Source organism: Chiloscyllium punctatum, chromosome 18 (genome assembly GCF_047496795.1).
Source record: "Chiloscyllium punctatum isolate Juve2018m chromosome 18, sChiPun1.3, whole genome shotgun sequence".
Lineage (NCBI taxonomy): Eukaryota > Metazoa > Chordata > Chondrichthyes > Orectolobiformes > Hemiscylliidae > Chiloscyllium > Chiloscyllium punctatum.
This window is the reverse complement of record NC_092756.1, coordinates 73,889,514-73,913,021: the sequence shown is the minus strand read 5'-3', so window position 1 is coordinate 73,913,021 and position 23,508 is coordinate 73,889,514. Positions and strand designations below refer to the sequence as shown.

Sequence of the window (23,508 nt, the reverse complement as noted above, 5' to 3'; positions counted from 1 at the left end):
GTCTTTCAGTGTACCATATTTGTAAGGAAGTCAAGGGGAATACATTCCATAATTAATCTGTTCCAATTTGAAAGTCCAGGGGAGCCCTCAGCCACCCAGTTCACCAAAATATTTTTCCAGAAAGAGAGAATAGTCTCTTCCCGTACATGTCCAGGGAGGGAGAGTTTAAAAAGCCCAAAAGGAGAGATACAGGGTCCACTTTAATTTCCGTTCCTAAAATTTCTGTCAGGGTGCTTGCTATTTTAGTCCAATATCTACGGATCTTATGACAGGTCCATAGGCATTGTACAAGAGTGCCCACCTCTATTTTACATTTGGGACACATTGGAGATGCTCCTGCCTTAAATTTTGCCAATCGAACCGGTGCTATATGGGCCCTATGAAGTATCTTCATCTGGATAGCCTGGGTTATGTTACAGATAGTAATTCTTCTAGCATTTTCCCAAATATCATTCCACATTTCTATAGAGATTTCTAGTCCCAAATCCTGATCCCACGTTTTAAGCAGATTGTCCATATCTCCCGATACTTCATCATGTAGTAAATGATAAATAGTGCTGACGGAAGATATCCCCACTGGTCGTAGAACATTACATTCTCTATCTGATTTATAAAGATGATCTAATAATGTAGTCTTCTTCTGTATATAATCTCGAATTTGGAAGTATCGAAACAGGTCTCTATTTGGTAATCTGAATTTCTGACGCAGCTGTTCAAAAGACATCAGGACCCCATCCTTAAATAGCTCCCCTAGACATGAGATACCCCTGGATCTCCAGAGTTTAAAAGTGGCATCTGTAAACCCCGGTTGGAATCCCCACGCTCCCACTATCGGGGCATAGGGGGATGTTTTATGTGAATTACCCTCATTTTGCCGCATTATATTCCAAGCCTTAATTGTGTTTAGTATTATAGGGTTTTTACAGTGATCTGTAATGATTTTCCTCTTGTCTGAAAATAAGAGGTTAATAAGTGGGTATTTTACTTGAGAAGCCTCGATGTCCAACCAGATTGATTGTGGATCAGACAAGACCCAATCAGCTATGGAACTTAATAGGGAACTTAATGATATTTCCTAAAATCTGGGAAGTCCAGTCCTCCCCTTGTCTGTGGAAGCTGTAGCTTCTTCAGCTTAATGAGGGGCCGTCTATGATTCCAGATAAAGGAACCCAGCCTGCCATATAATTTACGTAGAGCCATCCTCGGCAGCATCACCGGAAGCATTCTCATAGGATATAGGAGACGGGAGAGAACATTCATTTTAATTAGTGCCATTCTACCCAACCAGGAAATTGGAAGGTCTCCCCATCGCTGGAGGTCCTGCCTTATCCTTTCCAGTAAATGCACAAAATTAGCCTTATACAACTGACCAAATACTGGAGTAATAAAAATACCTAAATATAAGAAACCCTCCAGGGACCAACGAAAGGGAAAAAGGGATCCGTTCACTAAGTGGGGTAGCATAGCAAGGCCACCCAGTGGCATAGCCTCCGATTTTGAAAAATTAATTTTATAGCCTGAGAATGCACTAAATGTATTAATAACTTGGATTAGGCAAGGTACGGACATCAGAGGATTACTGAGGAATAAAAGAACATCATCTGCATAAAGGGTAATTTTATGTTTACCTGTACCAATCCTCGGGGCCGTTATATTAGGATCAGCCCGTATAGCTTCTGCTAGTGGTTCAATTATTAGCGTAAATAACAATGGCGAGAGAGGACATCCCTGACGGCAGCCCCTACCCACACTGAAGCTATCCGAACCTAATCCATTGGTAACCACAACTGCTTTGGGATCACTATACAATGTTGAGACCCATTTGGTAAACACCTGTCCAACGCCAAACCTTTCCAATGTGTAAAACAAATATGACCATTCAACCCTATCAAATGCCTTTTCCGCGTCTAATGAAACTACTACTCCTGGTATCTTTCCCTGATGACAGGCTTGAATCATATTCAAAACCCTTCTAATATTATTGGATGATCTACTGCCCTTAATAAACCCTGTCTGATCCTCCTTTATAATATGTGGCAGTACCCTTTCTAGTCTCAGTGCTAACGTTTTCGAAAGGATTTTAAAATCTACATTTAGCAAGGATATTGGTCTATATGACGTACAATCTTCTGGATCCTTTCCTTTTTTAAGAATAAGAGAAATATTTGCCTCTTTCAGCGAAGGCGGGAGACAGCCCTGACTATATTCATAGTTATACATGTCCATAAGTGGACCAGCCAATATTTCTGTAAATTCTTTATAGAATTCAGCTTGAAAACCATCTGGGCCCGGTGCCTTACCGCTCTGAAGTTGCCTGATTGCATCAAGTATTTCTTGGACTGTTAGAGGAGCATTTAGGACCGATACCTGTTCCGGAGTTAGGCCCGGAAAGGTCAAAATTTTAAAAAATTACTGCATCCTCCTAGTCCTATCTTCACAATCCTGCGATTTATATAACTCCGAATGAAATTCTCTAAAGATCGCATTAATCTTTTTATGATCATGAGTCAAAATACCCGTACTTTCCTTGATAGCCGTAATAGTCTGAGGGGCCTTCTTTTTCTTTGCAAGAAATGCTAAGTATCTACCCGGTTTGTCGCCATATTCATATAACCTTTGTTTTGCAAATAATATTTCCCTCTTAGCTGTTTGGGTAAGTGTGGTGTTTAGAGCTGTCCTCAGAGCCGTAATCCTTTGCAATTTGAATATAGAAGGTCTATCGGCGTATGCTGTTTCAGCTACTTTTAAGCGAGCTTTGAGCAGACTCTGTTGTTCTCCCTTCAATTTTTTCTGGGTCGCTGAATAGGAGATGATCAAACCTCGCGTGTAAGCTTTGATGGTCTCCCACATCATTGATGGGTTGCTAGCCGTACCTGAATTAATTTCTAAAAAAGTTTTAAATTCATGAGAGAAGTACTTTACAAATTAACTGTCTTTCATTAGGAAGGGGTCCATACGTCAATGTCCCATTGTTCCTCGCCTTAGTTTCCATATATACAGCAGCGTGGTTGGAAATTGCTATACTACCTATTTTACAGGATGATATAGAATTTAAAAAAATTGAGGGGGCAAAAAACATATCAATTCTGGTATGGCATTTATGTGGATTGGAATAAAAAGAAAAATCTCTGCCCTGTGGATGAAGACATCTCCATACATCTGCTAATCCTAATTCTTTGTCCAGATCCACCAATTGTCTAGATCTGGGAGATACTCCTACAGTACTTTTGGGAATCCTATCTATTTCCGGATCCATAATACAATTAAAGTCTCCCCCTATAAATGTATGACGGGCACCAAAAGCCATCAATTTTGAAAAAGCTTCCGTTATAAAATTAAAAGGGTGTGCCAGGGGACAGTACAATTTTAAAATCCCATATTCTTCTCCATTTATGAGGGCTTTGATCAAAATATATCGTCCAGATTCATCTTTTATCTGATTTAGAATTTTGAAAGGGAAATTCTTCCAAACAAGAATAACAACTCCCCTGCTTTTTGAGCTAAAAGAAGAAAAAAAGGCCTGATCAAATCCACCCTGTCGTAATTTCAAGTGTTCTTTATCCGACAGGTGTGTCTCCTGCAGGAGAGCTATATCGACTCTTTCTTTCTTAAGATTTGATAATATTTTCTTCCTTTTGACTGGCGAATTACTCCCCTTGACATTCCAGGTGCACCACTTAACCGACTGATCAACCATAATCATCCGGGCAAATCCGAGACCCCTCGGGAGGGTAAGCCCAATCTAGAACATCCCGAGCATAGAGCATATAAAATTTACAAAAATAAAGGCTCTCTAACACACTCACAACAGTATAATAAAAAACTATTTCTAAATTTTAAAAAATATAAAACGTACCTAAGTGGAGATTTTCCCCCTTGTTCCCAGGGGGTGTCACTTCCTCTCCAAAAGTCCATCATATCCTCTCCCAACCGATGCGCTCCTCAATAAAATGAGGAGAATTCAGATATAATACAAAGCTAGAGTTAACAGTGAGCACCCTACCCCCGCCCACACCAACACCTGGATATATTTGGGAATGTTAATACTATATATAAACATATAACTATAAAATTACAACCTCAACAAATAATAATTAAATATAATAATACAAAATAACAAGGGAGAAACAACCCCGCTCCTAAAGACAGAGGTAAAATAGAATAAGGTAACCACCTCCCCCCACCAACACTAACCAAACCCCCCAGCTTATTTATAGAAATAATATATATATATATACATATACACACATACCCATATAAACACATAAAGTAATAAAAGGAAACAACCCCAAAGGGGGGGGGGAGAAAATCAAATCCCTCTCCCCACCCCCCATGATAATATTAAACAGTAATGTAAGAAAAAAGAAGAAAAAAAGGGGGGATATAAACCAAAGTGGGGGGAAGGGCAAAGCAACATCCATTATCTCTTACAGTTTATCTTAGAGAGTCCAAGAATTCCTTAGCCTTTTCTGGTGATCCGAAGTTATATACGGATCTTTCATGGTTAAAGCGTAGCGTCGCTGGGTAGCGTAAGGAGTACTGAATATTTAAGTCCCTGAAACGCTTCTTCGCCTCGCCGAATGCCTTCCTCTTTCGGACCAGAGCTGGGGAAAAGTCCTGGAATAACATGATCTTGAATCCTTTATAGATCATAGCTTGGGGTTTTTTTCCAAGATTTCTAGAAGCTTCCAGGAGTATCTGCCTCTCCCTATAGTTCTGCAGCCGGAACAGGACCGGGCGTGGGCGCTGGTTCGATCCGGGCCCGCGTATTGCGACCCGGGAGGCCCATTCTACCCTTCCCTGGCCTGATCCAGCTTCCAGATTTAAAAGCTGTGGCAGCCACTGCTCCAGGAATGCTGTAAGCTGGCCTTCCTCTTTCCATTTGGGAAGGCCCAGCAAACGAATATTTTTCCGATGACCTCGATTATCGAGGTCATCAATGTAATTCTCTAAGGTCCGGACTCGCTGTTCGAGAGTCTGGACCTGATCCACGGCCGATTACGCTGTAGTTTCGGAGGTCGCGGCCTTTAACTCTGCCCCTCCCACTCGGCGCTCAATTTCCTGGATGTCTCAGTCGTGCTTCTGCAGCGCGGCCGAGAGTGAGTCCCATCGATTTCGGGACTCCTCGATAAAGGCGTCGATCTTCGCGTCCAGTTTGGAGATCATCTCCACAAGACCTGTTACTGTCGGTAAGTCCCCCGGGGCGGCTGTGGACGTCTCTGCTGCAGCTGAAGAGGGAGAGGGTGGGGGAGGGGGTCCTGCTTGCTGAGAGCTGCGGGCTCCCTTCCCTTTGGTCATCTTTATGAAATATTAGACTATTTAAATGTAATTACTGGATTAGTGGTGCTGGAAGAGCACAGCAGTTCAGGCAGCAACCAACGAGCAGCGAAATCGACGTTTTGGGCAAAAGCCCTTCATCAGGAATAGCAACTAGTTAAATTTAACAGGTATTAGAAATGATTTGGTGAGTGTGGTGGGGGTGGGTGACCCACTTTACCAAAGTCTTGGGAAGAGCACTATAGACACAGACTTGCTGGGTCGCCACCATCTTGGATCCCCCCAACTTGATTTTATTAACAAAGTCTTGAAACAGTTTGTAACATCATTTGGAAATGCATACAAAGGTTCTAAATCAGTTGTGTACAGTCTATGCAGAGAGAAAAGAACCAACAAACCATTGGAATATAGACATTTCTCAAACCTTCTGTATCGTTGTGGAAAGAAAGGCATTTTGTACTTGGGCAGGAAACGATCTCTGTTCAGTGTCAGGCACCAAGAGGGTCTGAGAACTGAAAGGACGATGTGATCATTTGTCAGAAAGACCTGAGACTGTGTTGTTTCCCTGTTACACCGTGGCAGCAGCTGCCTGAACCTTTAGTGCGTCCCTCAGTGTGTTGTCACAGATCTGGGAGTGTGTTTGGCTGTCGCACTCATTTGAGGTCAACTGTTTCCAGTGGTCTACCAATATAGTGCCCTTGTGGCCTAATGGCTATGGCACTGGCCTCTGGAATCAGCGATTTCATTTTTAAGCCTGGTCTTTGCAGTGGCTGATTTTCATCCCATGTCAACTTCATCTCAATCCAAATTGACTGGATTTTTTAACTACTCTGTTAAAAATCATTGTGCCTATGTTGAGATCATGGCAAATGCTGTTAAATAGAAACTTTCACAAGGTAATTCCAGGATTTGGGAGATCTTGGGGTGCATTGTCTGAAAGAGACAGCACAGCCACACTGGGCTGAATGCCCGCTAAGATTCTGTTGATTTGTCCTCAATGCAGCTTTTTGCAAACATCTCCACTTCCACCTGCCCCAGTAACTGCAAATATCTTGAAAGTGGTGCACAAAATAACATTGAGCCCTTTGCTATTTTCCTGTCTGCTCCATTTTCCGCAGACTTGAGATGTGCAAAATTGGAGTTTGGTTGATTTCTCATCTGTCCATTTGGGGAGAAATGGGAGGTGGGATCAATTTATCAAGCAGCCAACAATGTGGCATGAGATGGAAGGGGAAAGAACCAATTAGTGAGAGGACAACACACAGAAACACACACGATGAGAGGTCAGGATGCAGTATTTAAAGGCTGCCATGGCAGCTGTGGCCCCAGTGGCCTAATGGATAAGGCACTGGCCTCCTAAGCCAGGGATTGTGGGTTCAAGTCCCATCTGGGGTATCTCTGTGGCTTATCCTCTATTTCTGACCTATTTTGGAAGAAACCCCATCTCCACATTCAGTTGATGGTCAGTGGTATACAACATGATCTTGCACAAGATTTTCGGGGATCTGCAGGATTGAATGTTGAAGGTGGTGATCAAGGGGCTGCTGTTTCTGGATGGGGACGAGATTCCTGAGAGTGCGGTTGGAGAGGTTGCTTTTGGAAGCCAGCTCTCATCACACTCTCATCAACAAACCAACCCTTCAACACTGATCCCTCCAGAACATCGGATATTACTGACAGCGAATACCCTTGCCAACGTTTATAGGTGCACCATCGACAGCATTCTGTCTGGATGTATCACTACCTGGTATGCTGAAAATGTGTTGCTGGAAAAGCGCAGCAGGTCAGGCAGCATCCAAGGAACAGGAGAATCAATGTTTCGGGCATAAGCCCTTCTGCTCACTAGCTGGTATGGCAACTATACTATTCAAGATCGGAGACGGTTACAGAGAGGGGTGAACTCGGCCCAGACTATCACAACCTCTACCATTGGGGAGAAGGTACAGAAGCCTGAACACACACACCAACCGGTTTTGAAACAGTTTCTACCCTACTGTTGTTGGAATACCGAACGGTCTCACAGACTCTTAGTATTCGCCTGTACCTGTGTTATTGATCCTGCTGCTGTTTCCCTATTATTTACTTATCTATGCTACTTAACTCTGTGATCTGCCTGTATTGCTCACAAGACAAACTTTTCACTGTGCCTGTCATTACTTGCAAATCAAATATTTTCAATGAATCTTCCACCTTTAGGGTCACTGTTATCTTGGTCCAACTCATTCAATGTAAATATAAATTATTGAGTGTGGAATAACTTTATTTCACCTGCATTTTTTCCTGTTAAATGCCAACAGAACAGTATAGAGGTCAATCAAGCTCAATGTTTGTACAGTTCGATGATCTCAAAGCAGCCATGCAGAGTTTTAAAGACATTAGGTCAGAGATTAACTTAATTTGAATGGAGATAATGCAGTGAGAGGGTTTTAATTGGAGAGAATGTTTACATTGAAAGTATCCCCAGAAGGGATGTAAACCACAGGCAGTAGCTTAGAACATCAGAGATGGAGCTGTTAGGTCACTGGGACAACACGTGCTTCTGGGGCCATGTCAGGAGAATTGATCCCCTCAACCTTGGTTGTGTTCATGTCAGAACAATGCTGCACTCTCCCAATATTTATGTTCACCAACATTTCACGAGTTTCATCCCACCATCAAACTCACCATGGACTACTGTTTAGTATCTGTCTCATTCTTGGACACATGCATCTCCATCAAGGATGGACACCACAGCACCTCACTCAACCACAAACCCACCCTCAACATATTAAAACAGCCATCCCCTCTGACCCCACTGCACTATACACACACACTCACACACACTCATCCTGTCACACAATACACATACACACTCCCACACTCACACCCACACACACACCTTCTCACAGATGTATACCCCATTACACTCAAACACATACACATACACACACTCTCACAGACACTCACACCATCGCCCCTCCCACGCACACCCAAATGCACACACTCACTTGGTCTCCCCTGCGCGCACACACATATACGTTTGTGGGGTGAATTTGTACGTTCAGAATTATGTTTTGTTTTGCTCAAAAACTGCATAAAACCATGTCACATTCTATAAATGCCACTTTAGAAACAGAATCAGTCTGACCGAACATTGGGACACAGACAGATTTTAACCTCACATCTTCAATGCATTATCTGAGCTGAGATGGCACCGATTGTTAAAACTCTCTTGAGAATGTAACTTTAACAAAGGTCTGGGATGTACATAACAAGGAACTGAAACTAACATGATCATTCTAAAAGATGAAAGACTTCAGCACAATTTGTTTAATATTACATGCCATGACACTGGAACCAGTTGGCTTCCTAACAAACCTCAATAGCAATATATGGTTCCCATCAGACAAAGCTCCTCCTGAGCTGAGATTTCACCACCTTGTATGGTGGGATTACAGTCCATCTCCCCCACCCCATGAACTTGGTGTTCTGGATTCCTACTCCAGGTCTAGCCAACCTAAATTAAACAGCAGCTATCAGCTCCAGAGAACAGTGCAGCTAAGATCAAAGAGTTACAAAGATTCAAGAAGAACCAGTTCCAACCAGACTGAGGGTTGTATATTGGAGAAGTGTCAGCCTGAGTCAATCCACTTTATAGCTCCTGGCATGACAACAGTGAAGGGTATTGGTGTGACCCCATTGGATGATGTGACCCCATTGGCCTAAGCCACAGAACATTCTGGAAGATCAGGGAAAAGGAGGAGAGGGACATGCATCTGGATGTCAGTCCCTTCACAAAGCCTTGAACTGCGGTGGTGCTTTGACCATCTGCTCCAAATTGTTCATAAAAGCCCTAGGGTGAGGAGGGCAGGCCATTCAGCCCATCACATTCACACTGGCCCTTTGAAGAGCATTCCATCCAGGCCCAACTGCTATCCTGTCACCCTGCATTCCCCAAAGCCAATCCACCGAACCTGCACATCTTTGGACTGTGTGAGAAAACCAAAGCACCTGGAGTACCCCATGGAGAGAATGTGCAAACTCAACACGAACAGACACCCAAGGGAGGAATCAAGGCCAGGTCCCTGACACTGTGAGGCAGCAGTGCTACCCACTGAGCCACCATGCCATTCCCAGGAGAATCTCAACCGGTTTTCAGCCCTTGTGACTGTGCTGTCAATTTTGCACCAATCCTGCAGATCCCCAAAAGTTTTGTGCAAGATCACATCCCATCAACTGAATGCAGACATTTGCAAAGTAGGTGAGAGCGAAAGGACATACTATAAAAAGTCAGATACCCCAGGTGGGACTTGAACCCACCATCCCTGACTTCGGAAGCCAGTGCCTTATCCAGTAGGCCACTGGGACTACACATATGACAAACAAAATGGCAGCCTTTAAATACTGCACCCTGACCTCTCATTGTGTGTTTTTCTGAGTTTGACACTCTCACTGCACTCTGGGGATCCAAGATGGCGGTGATATCAGACGATCATGTTGCAGAGCTTCCCACCACAGCACAAGGGGGAAGAATTTCTATCCCGCCTAGTCCGGACCATCGCGATATCCTGGGACTCTGAAAAGGTTGTGGAGTCCCAGGACATTGTGAAAAATCAATTTACCTGCGTTTTCATCGTCCAGAGATGTTGAAGAAGGGAGGAGCAGTGTCCGGGGCCAGGCCCCCGGCCCAGCCTGCAGGATCCTCGGGCTCGATTACCTACCAGGCCCTGGGGAAGGAGCTCACGAAATCTCGCGACATGTTGGGGAAGCAGATAGAGGTGAAGCTGGCCCCAATCTCTATCATGCTGCAGAAGCATGAACAGCAGCTGGGAGACCTGGAAAAGAGGACGGATGAGGTTGAACACACAGTCACAGTGGTGGAATCTGATACCAGTTCCTCTAAGGGGAAGATCCAAACATCAGAGGCTGAGGGGTGACCCTACAGAGGTTTATAAAATCATGAGGAGCATGAATAGGGTAAACCGCCAAGGTCTTTTCCCTGTGGTGGGGGACTCCAGAACTAGAGGGCTTCGGTTTAGAGTGAGAGGGAAAAGATATAAAAGAGACCTAAGGGGCAACTTTTTCAGGCAGAGGGTGGTGTGTGTGTGTGGAATGAGCTGCCAGAGGAAGTGGTGGAGGCTGGTACAATTACATCGTTTAAAAGGCATCTGGATGGGTATATGAATAGGAAGAGTTTGGAGGGAGATGGGCTGGTTGCTGGCAGGTGGGACTCGATTGGGTTGGGATATCTGTTCGGCATGGACGGGTTGGACCGAGGGTGTGTTTCTGTGCTGTACATCTCTATGACTCGTTGACTGGAAGTGTCAGTCTGAGTAAATCCGTTGTCTAGCTCCTGGCAATGTGACCCCATTGGATGATGTGAACCCAGCTCATGACCCCTTTGGCCAAAGCTACAGAACATTCTGGAAGGTCAGGGAAAAGAAGGATATGAACACACACCTGGATGCCAGTCCCTGAGCAAAGCCTTGACTGGGATCTGCAGCAGAGCTCTGACCATCTGCTCCAAACATGTTCATAAAAGCCCTCGAGTGAGGGGGACAAGCCATTCAGACCATCAAGTCCACACTCAGTCTCTGAAGAGCATTCCATCCAGTCCTAAACCCATCGAGCCACCATGTCATCCTCAGAGAATCTCAGCAGTTCTTCATCATTGTGGCTCTGCTGTCTCTTTCAGACAATTTCATCCGAATCCTGCAGATCCCCGACAACTTTGTGCAAGTTCATGTTGGACAGCACTTCCCATCAACTGAATGCAGACAGGGGGATATTTATAATGAAGATGAGAAGTAAAGATGAAAGATGGCAAGCTACAAAAGGGTATCCACCCCAGATGGGACTTGAACCCCCAACCCCTGCCTTAAGATGCCAGTGCTGTATCCATTAGGTCACTGGGACTACATTTGTGCTGTGAAACTGGCAGCCTTTAAATACTGCACCCTGATGGCTCATATTGTGTTTTTCTCAGTTTATACTCTCACTGATTGTTTTTTACAACTTCCATCTCATGCTAAAAAATTGGTTGCTTGATAAATTGATCCCGTTTCCCATTTGTCCCCAAACGGACAGACAAGAAACCAACCAAACTCCAACATTGCACAACTCAAGTCTGAGGAAAATGGAGCAGACAGGAAAATAGCAAAGGGCTCAATATTATTTTGTGCAGCACTTTCAAGATATTTGCAGTTACTGGGGAAGGAGAAAGTGGAGATGTTGCAAAAAGCTGCATTGAAGAGAAATCAACAGAATGTTAGCGGGCATTCAGCCCATTGTTGCTGTGCTGTCTCTTTTCAGATTTCCAGCATTCACAGCATTTAGCTTTTATTGGAGAGCTTGCCATTTCACTTGGCAATGAAAAACGTTTTGTGATTTACACATGAAAGAACTGAAACCAACCTGGTCATTCTAAAAGATGAGAGACTTCACACACAATCCAGATGTTTTCAATATATAATTTCAGTGACATCACACTGTACACTTTTTCCATAAATTCTGTGTCTTATAATCTAATACTCCACAACCACCTGACGAAGCAGCAGCGCTCCGAAAGCTAGTACTTTGAGATAATCCTGTTGGACTACAACCTGGTGTTGTCTGATTTTTAATGATGTTTAGTAGAAACTTGCACAAGGTAATTCCAGGATTTGGGAGATCTTGGGGTGAATTGTCTGAAAGAGACAGCACAGCCACAATGGGCTGAATGCCCGCTAAGATCCTGTTGAATTGTCCTCAATGCAGATTTTTGCAACATCTCCACTTTCTCCTTCCCCACTAACTGCAAATATCTTGAAAGTGCTGCACACAATAACATTGAACCCTTTGCTATTTTCCTGTCTGCTCCATTTTCCTCAGTCTTGAGTTGTGCAAAGTTGGAGTTTGGTTGATTTCTCATCTGTCCGTTTGGGGACAAATGGGAAGCGGGATCAATTTATCAAGCAGCCAATTTTTTAGCATGAGATGGAAGTTGTAAAAGACAATCAGTGAGCATCTAACACTCAGAAACACACATGATGAGAGGTCAGGGTGCAATGTTGAAGGTGGTGATCAAGTGGCTGCTGTTTCTGGATGGGGACGAGATTCCTGAGAGTGCGGATGGAGAGGTTGCTTTTGGAACCCAGCTCTCATCACACTCTAATCTACAAACCAACCTTTCAACACTGATCCCTCCAGAACATCGGATATTACTGACAGCAAAAACCCCTGCCAACGTTTATAGGTGCACCATCGACAGCATTCTGTTTGGACGTATCACTACCTGGTTTGGCAACTGTACCATTCAAGATCGGAGACGGTTACAGAGAGTGGTGAACTCGGCCCAGACAATCAGAAAGGTCAACCTCCCATCGAAAGAATCCATCTCCCAGGCCCACTGTCAAGGAAAGGTCTCCAGCATTCTCAAAGATCCATCTCACCCGGGCAATGTTTTTCTACAACCTCAACCATCGGGGAGAAGGTACAGAAGCCTGAACACACACACCAACTGGTTTTGAAACAGTTTCTACCCGACTGTTGTTAGAATACTGAACGGTCTCACAGACTCTTAGTATTCGCCTGTACCTGTGTTTTTGTTCCTGCTGCTGTTTCCCTATTATTTACTTATCTATGCCACTGAACTCTGTGAGCTGCCTGTATTGCTCACAAGACAAAACTTTTCACTGTGCCTGTCATTACTTGCAAACCAAATATTTTCAATGAATCTTCCACGTTTAGGGTCACTGTTATCTTGGTCAAAATCATCGAATTTAAATATAAATTATTGAGTGTTGAATAACTTTATTTCACCTGCGTTTTTTCCTGTTAAATACCAACAGGACAGTATAGAAGTCAAGCAAGCTCAATGTTTGTACAGCCAACATTGAAGGAATGGTCCCAGAAAGACAAGAACAAATGGGTCAATGTTAATTCCTGCATCAGTGAGGAAACGAACAACAGATGAGGCGACTGTGGTGAAACAGACATTTGACTGTTTAATTTCAGATCAATGAATCTTCGAATGTGACTGCATATACTGAAGCCCATCATGTCAATGCTGTCTCTTTGGGAGAGCTGAGAAATTAATTCCACTCCCTTTCGCTCCAGTTCATCAAACGTTTGTTGCCACATGTATCAAACTGACTTGGAAATGTTTTAATTCCATGATCTCAAAGCATCCATGCAGAGTTTTAAAGACATTAGGTCAGAGATTAACTTAATTTCAATGGAGATAATGCAGTGAGAGGGTTTTAATTGGAGTGAATGTTTAAATTGAAAGTATCCCCAGAAGGGATGGAAACCACAGGCAGTAGCTTAGAAGATCAGAGATGGAGCTGTTAGGTCACTGGGACAACACGTGCTTCTGGGGCCATGTCAGGAGAATTGATCCCCTCAACCTTGGTTGTGTTCATGTCAGAACAATGCTGCACTCTCCCAACATTTATGTTCACCAACATTTCACGAGTTTCATCCCACCATCAAACTCACCATGGACTACTGTTTAGTATCTGTCTCATTCTTGGACACATGCATCTCCATCAAGGATGGACACCACAGCACCTCACTCAACCACAAACCCACCCTCAACATATTAAAACAGACGTCCCCTCTGTACAAGCCGTACACTGACACAGGATCTGTTCAGGTGAGGGGGAATGTGAGGGGCACTTGGAAGTACACGAGGATGCCCTGATAAGAATGTGATACGATGCTTAACTCATCAATCGCCAGTTCTGACATGCCCCAGGGAGAAACTGCAATGACCTCCTCAGGAGACAGACACGAGCTGCAACCAACAGGGTACCCTTCATTGTCCAGTACTTACCAGGAGCTGAGAAACTACGTCACATTCTCCACAGCCTGCAACACATTATCGATGAGGATGAGCACCTCGCCAAGACCTTCCCCACTCCTCCACTTCTCACCTTTAAACAGCCACCAAACCTTAAACAGACCATTGTTCACAGCAAACTGCCCGGCCTTCAGGACAACACCAAACAACCCTGTCACAGCAGACACTGTAAAACGTGTCAGAGTGTCGCCATGGATACCGCCATTACACACGGGGACATCTCCCACCATGTACACGGCAGGTACTCATGTGACTCGGCCAATGTTGTCTATCTCATACGCTGCAGGGAAGGATGCCCAATACATGGTACATTGGCGAGACCGAGCAGAGGCTACGGCAACAGATGAATGGGCACCGCGTAACAATCACCAAACAGAGGTGTTCCCTCCCAGTCGGAGATCAGGGACTTTCAACCTCGATCCTTCAGGTAACCATCCTCCAAGGTGGACTTTGGGACAGGCAACAACGAAAAGTGGCCGAGCAGAGGCTGATAACCACATTTGGTATCCATGGGGATGGCCTCAACTGGGACCTTGGGTTCATGTCACACTACAGCTGACCCCATTGCACTATACACACACACACACACACACACACACACACACGCACACATACACACATACAAACGCACACACACACTCATCCTGTCACACAATACACATACACGCTCCCACACTCACACCCACACACACACCTTCTCACAGATACCCCATTACACTCAAACACATACACATACACACACTCTCACAGTCACTCACACCATCACCACCTCCCACGCACACCCAAATGCACACACTCACTCGGTCTCCCCTGCGTGCACACACATATACGTTTGTGGGGTGAATTTGTACGTTCAGAATTATTTTAGTTTTACTTCAGTGTTTTACGATCCTGCTCCACAACCACCTGATGAAGAAGCAGCTCTTCGAAAGCTAGTGTTTCCCAATAAACCTGTTGGACTATAACCTGGTGCTGTGTGATTTGTAACGTTGTCCGCCCCAGTCTAACACTGGCTCCTCCAAATCATAACCTTTATGTCAATGACTGGTACATTTTGGATGATAATGTAAAACATAACAATAGAAACCATCCAAAGTTGGGGCTTGATGTTTTCAAGTCATTACACTATGACTTTTCCCCTGGCGGTTTATTCCATTGTGGGATTGTTTTTATTCATTTCCAGGGTGTGAACATTGCTGGCTAGATCAACATTTATTGCCTCTCCCTAGTTTCCCCTGAAAGGTGATGGGGAGCTATCTTTTTGAACCACTGCAATCCATGTGCTGCCTGTATCTCCTTTCGAACTGATTGAAGATTTAACAGGAGGGAGTCGGCCATTTTGGATTTGTTCAATACATTCCCATCACTTGTATGACCCTTTGATATTTTCCTTATACATTCTGTGTCTGATGCCTCCTCTCTCATTACACCTGATGAAGGAGCAATGCTCCGAAAGCTCGTGTTTTCAAATAGACCCGTTGGACTATAACCTGGTGTGGTGTGATTTTTGACCAATTGTTGGAGGTAAACCTACAATGAATCAATGGAGGGTGTTCCAGGATTGTGACCGAGCTACAGGGAAGGAAATGCGATATGTTTCTGACTAGGCCAGCGTTTATTGCCCAGAGGGTGAGTCAACCACATTGCTGTGGGTCTGTAGTCTCACCAGGTTTTCTTCCTGAAAGGAGAATATGGAACCAGTTAGCTTCCTAACAAACCTCAATAGCAATATATGGTTACCATCAGACAAAGCTCCTCCTGAGCTGAGATTTCACCACCTTGTATGGTGGGATTACAGTCCATCTCCCCCATACCATGAACTTGGTGTTCTGGATTCCTACTCCAGGTCTAGCACTGCACCACCATCTCCCCTGATTAACTGGAACTGAGATCAAACAGAGACAGGGTGCTGATCAGAGTTCATGTTTAAAAACATAACAGCCCAAATGGGATATGAACTCACAACTCCTGGCTTTGAACATGGACACCCTCTTCATGATGCATCTGAGGTGAGATACCATGTTCGACACCCACAACAATTGATAGCTCTGCCTTTGGTTGTGCTCTGAAGACCTTAAATATTCGGCAATTCAGCTCCTCGAGCCTGCTTTGTCATTCCACACGATCATGGCTGATCTCATCTCGGCCTCAACTCCACTTTCCTGCCTGCTCTCCATAACACTTCAACCCAACTACAGCCTGCATGTAGTGATCCCTTTTCATGGCACAAGGCACTTCACAGGAACCACATTCAGGAAACCATTACACATGGACCGAAACCTTGGCCAAAGAGAGGAACACCTTGAGATCCTGAGACCCCAAGGTAGAGGGGTGGAGATCTTTACAGAGTGACTTCCAGAGGGTACCATCCAGGCACAGACAGTGATGTCCAAGCAATGAATAACAGGAAGTTGCAGGAAGCCAATCTGGCCTTTAATTTCCTGAATTATTCTTTTTGCCATTCTTAAAGAAAGAAACAACATTGAGTATTCTCCAGTCCTCTGGAAATTCTCCTGTGACTGTAAAGGATACAAATATTTTGTACAAATCCGTACCAATTTCCACACCTGCCTCTCTCAGGATTCTATGATAGATTCCATCAGGTCCTGGGGACTTGTCTACCTTAATGCTTTTCAAAACACCCAACACCTCCTTTTTAATATTGACATGCTCTAGAATATCAATATACAAGACTCACCATCCACCATGTCATAGAGTCATAGAGATGTACAGCATGGAAACAGACCCTTTGGTCCATCCCGTCCATGCCGACCCCATATCCTAATCTAATCCCGTCCCATTCGCCCACACTGGGCCCATATCCCTCTCGACCCTTCCTATCCATATCAGTGAGCAGTGTAGGTTTCTTCCCTCCCGCCCTCCTGACCATGTACTCACTTTCTTTGTCTGATTTTCTTCCTTTTAAAAGTGCCGATGTTTTGAGGTTTTTTTTCTCCAAAGTTGCATAATAAAACAGTAATTGCTGCTCCTGGAATTTGAGGAAATCACCCCCAACACCTAAAATGCTTCAAAAAAGGGGCAGCTCTTACAGTCACAACTTTTTCCCGTCCTCCATCTTGGACTACCCAGAATCCTTTGGAAATACCAATGCAGTTTATTCATTAAGAACCTCACCCACTTCCTCCGGCTCCATGTGTAAATTCCCTCCTTTGCTCTGAGAAGACATACCCTTTCCCTGGTGACCTGTTGCTTGTTATCCCTCTGTAAAATGCCTTGGAGGTTCCTTAATCCTGTTTTCCATAAACATTGCATGGTCCCTTCAAATTCTCTATTTCCTAGTTTGAGTTCATTCCTGTTATCTCCAGGGCTCTGTCTGTCTTCAGTTTCTTGAACCTTATTTATACCTTCTTCCTCTTTCTGCCTAAGACTTAACATCATAACACGTCTGAACAGGTCAACGAAATATATCGACAGGAACCATCTACAGCATCAACCTGCACTTATTGAGTTATCTTTCAAAACCAATTCAGTGCAATTGAAATACTGTGTGGTATCACTCACTGTAATAAACACTCTCCTTGAATAAGGTGAGGAGAAAGTAATGGCAAATTATAAAATTACCAAAATAATGCATAACAATGGTTCGTAAATATATGTTTATAGATTACTCTACAGATACTTATAGAAATTAAATAAGGAGGAACAAATATCATGGACAATTAACCATACACTTCGCAATATTTCACTTTCACTGTAGAATTGTAGTTTTAAGATCAAAGTTTTTCTGAAGTTGATCAGATCTCACCCCATCTAATACTGATCTTTTATACCTTTCTCCCCAAACTTGAGGTGAGAATTCATATGTTTCAGAGGATTGCCTTATTTGATGAGTTGTTCCTTGATATATAATAAGTACAATCCCACAGACTTTGTCATGATTGCACCTTGTATAAAGTCTGAATCAAATCATTCAATAGCAGACAATTCCCAAGAGGTTAATGAGCAAAAGTCCCATTCAATGTTTTCAAGTCTCCATTCTCCTTACGTAAATAAATTATACACAAGTTAAATACCACAAGTGCTGGAAATCTGCAATAAAATCAGGAAATATTGAAATGCAGGTCAGGTCGCATCTGTGGAGAGAAACACAATTATCAATTTGCAATATTCATTTCGTTTTTTTCAGCACATGCTTCCGAACCTGAGAGTTTCAACACTTACTGTTTATATTCTTAATGTAGATCATGCCCTTGGAGTGATTAATGTGAATGGAATGTTAAATATATCACTGAGATGTGCTGGTGAAGGGCATTGTTTCGTAAATACATGGAGCACTTACAAAGAGAGGCTGGTGTGAGAATTGTTCCCCACATTATTACAGTTCCAGACAGATACCCCAAATTGTTAAGCTCCCAGGTGAGCAGGGATGAAATGGTTTCCTTTCTTCATTTACCTGGATCCTTGGTTGGTCACTAACAGGTTAATTTGAAAAGTGACCCTTTCTTGTGGATGTTTTCCTCCCAAACCAATTGAATTGGTGTTTAAAAGTAGCCAATTTAACCTGGATATGTTGAATTAACAAAAGAGTGAATCTATTCATATCAGAATGCAAAAAGATTATTGTAACTCACATACACACAGATTAGGAAGAGAAGGAGTTGCAGGTAGATAGCACAGTGAAGAAGGCATTTGATCCACTTGCCTTTATGAGTCAGTGCATTGAGTGTAGGAATTGGGATGTTGGGTTGTGGATGTACAGGATATTGGTTAGGCCACCTTTTGGAATACTGCGCTCAATTCTGGTTTCCCTGCTATAGAAAGATGTTGTAAAACTTGCAAGCATTCAGAAAAGATTTACAAGGGTGTTGCAAGGGTTACAGGGTTTGTGCTATCGGGGGAGGATGAATAGACTGAGGCTATTTTCTCTGGAGCGTCGGAGGCTGAAGGGTGGCCTTATAGAGGTTTATAAAATCATGAGGGACATGGATAGGGTGAATAGCTTCAGTCTTTTCCCCAGGGTGGGGGAGTACAAAAACAGAGGGGAAAAGGTTTACAGTGAGAGGAATAATAATTTAAAAGGAACCTAAGGGGCAACCTTTTCATGCAGAGGGTGGTGCTTATATGGAACATACTGCAAGAGGAAGTGGTGGAGGCTGGTACAATAACAACATTTAGAAGTTAAAAGTCACACAACACCAGGTTATAATCCCACAGGTTTATTTGGAAGCACTAGCTTTCAGAGCGCTGCTTCTTCATCAGGTGAAGACAACCACCCAGTGAAGGAGCATCGCTTCGAAAGCTAGTGCTTCCAAATAAACCCACTGGGCTATAGCCTGGTGTTGTGTGATTTTTAACTTTGTCCACCCCAGTCTAACCCCGGCTCCTCCAAAACATTTAAAAGGCATCTGGATGGGGGTATATGAACAGGGTGGGTTTAGAGGGATATGGGCCAAATGCTGGCAAGTCGGACTAGATTAATTCAGGATATCAGGTCGGCATAGACGAGTTGGACCAAAGGGTCTGTTTCCGTGCTGTATAACTCTAAGACTCTGTAACATTTAAAAGGCAGCTGGATGGGGACATGAATAAGAAGGCTTCAGAGGGATATGGACCAAATGCTGGTTTGTGGGACTAGATAACTTTCGGATATCTGGTTGGCATGGACGAGTTGGAGCGAAGGATCTGTACAACTCTGTGACTCTGTAAGTGTAAGCTTTCTTGGGAGATTTTGACTTTTGTTACAGAGCCTTTTTAAATGACTGGGACATTTTAATTTGTGCTTATTTGGTTTAATTGGTTTCTTTTAATTTGTTTTCAGAGTCGTGTAAGGAGACTTCTGAAAAGTTGGCTGTCAGTAGGTTAGAAGACGGAATAGGTTATGCTGCATTCTGCAAATACAGCGATGATGATGTGCCAAGTGTAATACTTCAACTGGCTTGGCATTGATTTATTGGTTAATACTCTTAGCCATTGAAGTTATAACATCTTCAGTTGAGAGTGAAAGCATATATCTTGGGAGGATATTTAATTGCTCTAAAGATACCACATATCTGAAAGTTCCCTGTAGTTAATAGATCAATGGGACAGGAATTACCTATTATATCACAAAGTAAGTCTGTTTCTTTCTGTTGAACTTCTACTCAGCTAAAGATTGACTCTGCCTGTTGTGTGACATGGCTTTTAATTTCCACTGATTGACCAGATGAACATTAGCAACACAATGGAATTAAACTCAACTTTCCTTCAGTATTCTTGTTGGTGATGAAGACAAAGGGGGACAAAATTTGGTTTGCGGTTCAACTTGATTTTATTCACAAAATATTAAAACAGATAGTCAGCATTTCCCAAATTCCCACAATTTTTACTGTCTCCATACCTCTATCCATCTGAGAAAGGATATTAACTGGAACAATCCATGTTTGGCCATTGGAATCTCCTTCCTGTCCCGATATAGGGCTGGCTCTCTTCCACAAAGGGGGGCCTCGCAAGTTCGGGCAGATCTTTCTACTGAGGCAGGAAACAGTTTCTCTTCATTCTGAGGCACCAAGAGGGTCTGGGAAATGAAGGGACGATGTCATAACTGGTCAGAAAGGCCTTAGACAGTGTTCTTTAACTGTTACACCTTGACAGCAGCTGCTCCATACTTTAGTGTGTCCCTCAAAATATAATCCTCGATCTTGGAACATGTTCGGCTGTAGCACTTGTTTGAGGTCAACACTTTCCACACAGAGTCCAAAGTGGGAACCCTAAGGCCCAAATGGACAAGGCACTGGCTTCCCGAAACTGGTAATTGTGGGTTCAAGTCCCATCTGGGATGCTTGGGTTTTTAGCCTGGGCTTTGTTGCTGATTTTCATTCCATGTCAACTTCATCTCAATCCATGCTAACTGAATTTTTCATCGACAGTACTCTGTTAAAAATCACTGTGCCTACGTTGAGATTATGGCAAATGATGTGACATAGAAACTTGCACAAGGTAATTCCGGGATTTGGGAGATCTTGGGGTGAATTGTCTGAAAGAGACAGCACAGCCAAAATGGGCTGAATGCCCACGAAGATTCTGTTGATTTGTCCTCAATGCAGCTGTTTGCAACATCTCCACTTCCTCCTTCCCCACTAACTGCAAATATCTTGAAAGTGCTGCACACAATAACATTGAGCCCTTTTCCTTCTGCTCCATTTGCCTCAAACTGTGGGTCTGCAAAGTTGGAGTTGAGTTGATTTCTCGACTGGGAGAAAGTGAGCACTGCAGATGTGAGAGATCAGAGTCAAACTGTGTGGTGCTGGAAAAGTACAGCTGGTCAGGCGGCATCCGAGGAGCAGGGGAGTCAATGTTTCGAGTATAAGCTCTTCAGGCCTATGCTCGAAATGTCGACTCTCCTGCTCCTCGGACGCTGTCTGACCGGCTGTGATTTCTCAAATGTCCGTTTGGGGCCAAATGGGAGGCAAGATCAATTTATCAAGCAGCCGACAATTTAGCATGAAATGGAAGGGGTAAAAAACAATCAGTGAGAGTATAACGGCTCCATGACACTGCCCCTTCATTTTGGGAGAGGAGTACACCAAGGCTGCCCCCTGTCTGGCCAGCTGGATTCCCTGTGCATGGAGCCTTTCCTGTGTCTCTTATGGAGGAGGTTGTCGGGGCTGGTTCTGCGCGGTGCGGGCACGGGGGTGGTCATCTCGGCCTACGCTGACCACGTGCTCCTCCCTTTCACCGACCCTGCTGACCTGGGGAGGATGTGTGAGTGCCAGGCCGTGTACTCAGCGGCCTCTTCCACCAGGATCAACTGGGCCCAATATTCCAGACAACTGGTCAGTCCGTGACGGGTGGAGTCTCTGCCGGAGGAGTTACGTGGGTTCAGCTGGAGTACCACCATCTCCTCGACCTGGGGGTCTACCTCAGCCCAGCTGAGGAATCCTGCCCGGGGAACTGGCAGGAGCTGGAGGCCAAAGTCTCCCCTCGCCTTGGCCTCTGGACAGGACTGCTCCGAGTGCTGTCTCACAGGAGTCGAGTGTTGGTCATAAACCAGCTGGTGCCTGCCATGCTGTGGTACCGGCTGGTCACTTTGGTCCCTCCTCCTGGTTTTGTCGCTGACATCCAGAGAATGTTGGTTCACTTCTTCTGGGACAAAAAGATGCACTGGGTCACTGCGCAGGTCCTGAGTCTCCATATTGAGGGGGGCGGTCAGTCGCTGGTGTGCGTTCACACCCAGGTAGCGACGTTCCACCTTCAGACCTTGCAGCGATACCTTTACATTGAGCCTCCCCCTCGGCGGGGGGCCCTGGTGACGTATTTTTTCCACCAGGTGCGTAACCTCAACTACGAGACTCAGCTCCTGTTCAGCGACCGTGATGGTTTGGAGGTCACTCTCAGGACACTGCCTGTCTTTTACCAGGACCTGCTCACGGTCTGGAACATGGTCGTGCCCCAGTTGGAGGATGCTCAGGTGTGTGGTGGGATCCCGTCTACACTCACTCCTGCCCGGACGGAATTTCACATTGGCCCCAGGGTCCTGTACTTCCTGCGGGAGACTGTGCCCCACAACCTGAGCTGTCTCTGGAGTTTTAGTTTTGTCCCTTTCAGGGGTGTATCACAGAGGGCCCTGTACAGACTGCTGCTGCACACCCTCATCCACCTCCCGGACACACCCTGGCGTGCCCATTTACCACCGGGCGGTGGGGACCATGCCCAGTGAAGGTATCTCTACATGGGAGTCCTCCCCCTTTCTCACGGGGATCTGGGGTGGAGGGTATTGCACGCGGCAGTCCGCAGATTGCGGTGGTTCACGGACTCCCAGCCCAACTGCTTGTTCTGTGGTGCTGTGGAGTCCATGGAACAGGGCGCTTGCACTCCCTTTTTAGCTTTCTGGGAAACCTTCTCCTCCGTTTCTGGTTAGACTTCAGCCCCACACTCCCCATCATTGGGCACCCAGTGCCGAGGGGGGGAGGGTTGGTCAGAGGATCTCCTCGTGGGTCTGCTCCTGGGCCTGGCCAAACTGGTTGTTAGGGCCGATTGCCTGACCCTCTTCCATGGTTGCGTTCGAGCCCGGGTGTCCCTGGAGAAGGAGCATGCAGTGTCTACCAACATCCTTGAGCTGTTCAGAGAGTGCCCTCCCCCTCACTGTTTGGTCACACAGCATTGCCCTTTGATGCTTGTCACTGGCCACTCGGGTGGTTCCTTTCTTCCTGGTGGTGGGAATTGAATAAAGATTTGTCCATCTGTTGTCTTTCCCTGTTTCTCACACCTGCACACACACAACATGGGGGCTGGGGAAAATATAAGCACTACCACAGTTAGGCAGCAGTGCGGGGGTAAAGAGAAAAACATATATAACCAGGAGATTTAGAATCCCCTCAGTCCAGGGCACTGACTCTGTGCTGGCTGAGCCACAGTCAGTGTGTTCGTGCAAAACAAAACTTAAAAGCTGCCATTTTAAAATTACACGTGTG

The 23,508-nt window shown here is 44.7% G+C and overlaps 1 non-coding gene across 1 annotated transcript; it reads left to right on the top strand.

The window, feature by feature from the left end:
• The first annotated feature begins 6,599 nt into the window (after nt 1-6,599).
• Nucleotides 6,600-6,672, top strand: trnar-ccu (transfer RNA arginine (anticodon CCU)). The gene has a single exon. It is a non-coding gene; the product is annotated as a tRNA-Arg (tRNA).
• The last annotated feature ends 16,836 nt before the right edge of the window (nt 6,673-23,508 follow it).